A 4,872-nucleotide genomic window follows, 5' to 3' on the forward strand; every position below is an offset into this window, starting at 1 on the left:
TTTTGTATCACTTAATCTTTCTGAATCTGTTTCCTCCTCTATAAAACGAAGATAATAATAATATGTACATTGTAGGCTTATTGTAAGGATTACATAAAATAGTAAACAAATTAGCAAGCTCTGTGCCTAACGCACAGAAAGTAATCAACAAATAAGTAATAGCTGATACTACAGCTTAATAAATAGTTTTTGAATTGATGATATGAAAACCTGATGATGAAATAAAATCAGTCTAAGAAGAAGAATTAGCTATCCCATGCCAGGGATTTTCCTAAGTTTCTTATTCAATCCCCATGCCTTTGCTGCAAAGCCCATAGAATTGTCCCAGCTTGCAGGTGAAGGATGTGAAGTGTAAACAGGTGAAACATGTTTGGTAGCGAAGGACCTGCCCTTTTGCTCAAGTGGCCAATTCCAGGAAAGTTTAACATGTCAGTTAAGTCAAAGCTTGGATTCAGACAAACCTGGGTCCCTTCTGAGTTCTAGCTCCTATTAAGCTTTCTTACACTGAATAATTTATTACCTTCTTTGAGCCCTAGTTTTCTTATAGACAGGGCTGCTGGTGTAATTACACCCCCCCCCTTGGTGGTGCTGTGAGGCTCGAAGGAGATAACGGGTGTGAAACAGTTCCAGAGTATCAGTTGGGCTCTCCTTTTCAGCACTCCACACATGCTCAGTCAAGTGTTCCCATTAGAGCGGATGACTTTTTGTTGCCAACAGTGTGTTCTGCCACATCTTCTCCAAGTGGAAGATCATGACTGGCCTTCCCAGTATTTCAAGGAGATGTTCTGAGGCATATTGCCCCTTCCTGATGGTATAAAAGCAAAAAGATTATCACGTAGGCTAAGAATCACATTTTGCGCCTGAGTCACAATAACATGGCCACTCAGTCTCCACTTGACTGCTTGACCACTGTCATTTTCCCTTTTCTTTTACAGACCAGACAGTGAGGTTAGTTTTCCAGATGGTTTGGAGGAACCATGAAGATCTTTAAATCAATTCTTTTTCCTCTTGCTCTCCACCCACCGTGGTCCTATGAATTACCCCATTATCCCACCAAATGTGTCAGGAATCTTCGTTAATTAGAAGATCACAATTCGTGTAGTCAGTGTCAATAACACTCAAACAGATGTATGAGCTTGATGAGAAGGCCTCTCTCCTCAAATTAAGGCAACTGTAATCCTTAAACTCATTAGTACATTGCTATTATCATTGGTTGAAAAGAAAATGTAGGTTAATTTACTCTACATTAATTACAGATTTAGAGGAACCTAGTGGACAGTGTGCATTTGTCTGAGAATGAGGAAACATGAATTATTAATCTGGTTTTCTCAAACAAATCTTTGACAAGTCACTTCACTTCTCTTGGCCTTAGTTTTATCTTGTGAAAACACTTTTGAGAATGCCTGCCCAGCTTAGCTCAAGGAGAATGGGTCTGATGAGATATACATGTGAAATGGCTTAGGTTAAAAAAAGAAAAAAAAAGAAGAAGAAAGAAAGAAGAGAAAAGAAAAAGTGAAAGCATTATACTTATACTGAGAGAAATCATGGTTAGAAAAAGTTTCTTATTGTTCTGTAAAGAACATCAGACCAGACGCTGGGAAGGGAATTCAAAACTTGTTAATGCAGACAGAAGCTTATGGAAGCCAATTAGCAAGAAGCATGAGGAGATGTTTTGGAGCCATTTTTAGCTGGTCTAGCACAGAAGCTTTAGAACAGCAGTCCCCAACGTTTTTGGCACCAGGGACGGGTGCTCCTGTGAGAATCTAATGCCTGATGATCTGAGGTGGAGCTGAGGTAGTGATGCTAGTGCTGGGGAGTAGCTGCAAATACAGATGAAGCTTCATTCTCTGGCCCACTGCTCACATCCTGCTCTGCAGCCTGGTTCCTAACAGGCCATGGACCTGGGGTTGGGGACTCTGCTTTAGAAAATGATGATTTTCAAGAGAAATTATGTACATAGTTCTGTTTCAGGGGAGTTTTTTTGTTTGTTTGTTTGTTTGTTTGTTTGTTTGTTTAGCAGAATGATGATTGTCTGTGACCATTAGGGGTTTTAGTTTATAACACCAGCAGGGATTCACATACTCTGTATTACACATACAGGGTAATGAATTCAACTTTATAGCACACTGCAATTGCTCATGAGACAATCTAGAATACAAAGAGGAGGAAAAGCCGAGAAATAGCAATTGACTAAACTGTATGTTATACTATTCCAGTTAATAAACTTTGCGTTAATTAAGCATAAATGCCAAGCTGCTAATCCATGCAATCATAGACTATTAGAGCTTGGAGAGATCTAGTAAACATCAAACCTAAGGTTTCTACTCTCTGGAAGGTTCCCATTGATCTCCCTCAAGGACTGTCTCAGGAATAGAGAAAAGGCTGAATAGACAAGGTTCTGAGGCCCCCCACGTAGTATATACCCAAGTTTATGCCAGAGCAGTTCAACTTTGTGACTGATTTACACTTGGAATTTTCTGAAAGATGTTGATGAGTAGAGCTCCCAAGTTGTGGTAGAAAAATGGCAGCCATCTAAATTAGTCTTTTCACACATCTTCCAGAAAGCATATAGACCATTAAAGAAAGCAAAGCACATGTAAGCCATGTTCTAGCATCACTAGGTGACAGAGACTACTAACATCAACTTATATGTAAATTTGGGAATAAGTATTCAACACGGCAAAGCCAGAGCCAGTTTCAGAACTCACACCCAAATGGAGCACGAGCAGAGACTCCATGGGAAAGAGGAGGCCAGGAGGGGCCTGGCTGTGATGAAATACAAATGAGAACATGCCAGAAAGAGATGGTCCCACCCTGAGTGAAGAAAAATGAGAACAGACTCCACACCTGGTGAATCAGGGGCTGGCTATGAATGGGATTCGGGGTGGTTATGGGGAAATTAAAATGAAGAGATGTGACAATACACAGGATCAAAATGGAAGGCACTGCTTCTGGAGGGAAGGGAGGCACCTAAAGGAAAGATATCTTTTGGGATCTTTGCAGTAAATGGAAAGGAGGAGGCAAGAGGTAGAAATTAAAAACCTTACGGGGGAAAAAAAAGGCTTATGAAATTAAAAAGTGAATTAATCCCTCTTTCTCCCTCCCTTAAGAGGCCACTCACTAAAGAAACTGCACTTCATCATGCTGTAAAAGAAGGTGGTCATGAGCTAAGAAAGCCAGTGAGCTATCCAAACTCCTTAACCCTGTCTGTTATTTCTGGTCCAGACAACATAAATATTTTAAAATTAAACAGGAAATGACAGCTACCTTAAGAAGAAAATTTTAAATGAGAACAAAACATTTCACCTAACAATATTTTTCCCTACAAACCAGCCATGGAGCAAAGAAAAAAAAATTACATGACAGTCTATCCTAAGTTAAATATTAATAAACAAGTTTTTGTAATTTTGAAAAATCATCTTGATTCAGAAATTTTTAAAACATAATAGAAATGGCCAAAAGACAAAATGAGAAATGGCAGTTGACCAAATTGAAGAAAAAAATTGCAAAAAAAAAAAAAAAGGTAAAATCACCTCAGAAATTAACTAAATTATAAGATAGAAAAGAAATAGTAGATTTGAACAAAATATAACAGGAACATTGAAGAGAGGAATAAAAACAGCCAAAAGAACAAAGGCAAAATAAAGAGTTAAAAAAGAATCAAAGAGAAAGTAATAGAGATAGAAAATAGACATGAAAGTACAAACATAGGTATGATTGGAGTCTTTAAAGAATCTTTTAAAATTTGAATACAATTAATATGTGGAATTATAATCTAAAAAATATTTTCAAAAATAAAAGACCTAAATCTGAATATCGAAAATTGACCCAAAGTGGTTATAATTTAAGATTAATCTTATTAAACTTTAGAAATAATAAAAATGTTCTCCATGAGGGCATCTTTACAATAAAAGAAGATGTCTACAGCCATGCCACCCTGAACGTGCCCAATCTCATCTGAACTTGAAAAATAAGTAGGATCGGGCCTGGTTAGTACTTGGATGGGAGACCACCTAGGAAGACCAGGTGCTGTAGGCATTAAAATAAACAAACAAACAAAAAAACAAACAAATAAAAATAAGAGAAGAAGAAAGACACCAAGAGAACAATAAAATAATCTATTTGTTTACCACATGGGGATAAAATAAAGGGATGTAATTTAAAGCTGAATAAACTATTTAGTAAGAGCCTAAGTAAGGAAAGGGACTTAGGACTTTATAAAAAGCATTCATATAAAGATAACAACTGAACAGAATTATGAACTTTTCCAAATACCAAAAGGAATACCAAAAACAAATAGCTGAGGCAATGGACCACAAAGAAATAGGACATAATACATAAAGTAAATATAACATGAAATCATATGACAAGAGTTGAGAACAGACCAAACAAATCAATTCTATTTTAAAACTCTAATAGCTATAACTCATCTATTTAAAAAAAAAACACATACAGTTTTGGGATTGACTCACAAAGCAAAACTAAACTCTATACTATATAGAACTGTCATCCCTCAGATGAGTCACGAAGGCTAAAACTCAAGGGATGGGCAAAGATATAAAAAGCAGATGCAAACCAAATACAAATACCTGGCACAAGGTAGCACCACTGGGAACAAAGGCCAAATGCAGTAAGTGGAAGAGTTAACACACCGTGAAAGAGAGACTATAGGCATAGGTCACTCTGTTGAGAAGGTTGGCTCTGAGGCCAAGAAGAGGACATCAGCTGAGCTTCAGGGTTGTCTCGAAGGCCAGATAGACTTAAATAAATTTATATTCAACAGATCAGGAGCCAGACGAGGAAGAAAGCTCTTATACTCTGAAAGAACATGTATTTTTGTTTACAGAAGGAAACTTTATAAAGATGAATTCT

At 37.3% G+C, this 4,872-nt stretch overlaps 1 pseudogene; it reads left to right on the forward strand.

Moving 5' to 3' along the window:
• The first annotated feature begins 3,919 nt into the window (after positions 1–3,919).
• On the forward strand, positions 3,920–4,038 carry LOC111738126 (annotated as a pseudogene).
• Positions 4,039–4,872: the final 834 nt, after the last annotated feature.

Source organism: Pteropus vampyrus, unplaced genomic scaffold (genome assembly GCF_000151845.1).
Source record: "Pteropus vampyrus isolate Shadow unplaced genomic scaffold, Pvam_2.0 Scaffold35, whole genome shotgun sequence".
NCBI lineage: Eukaryota > Metazoa > Chordata > Mammalia > Chiroptera > Pteropodidae > Pteropus > Pteropus vampyrus.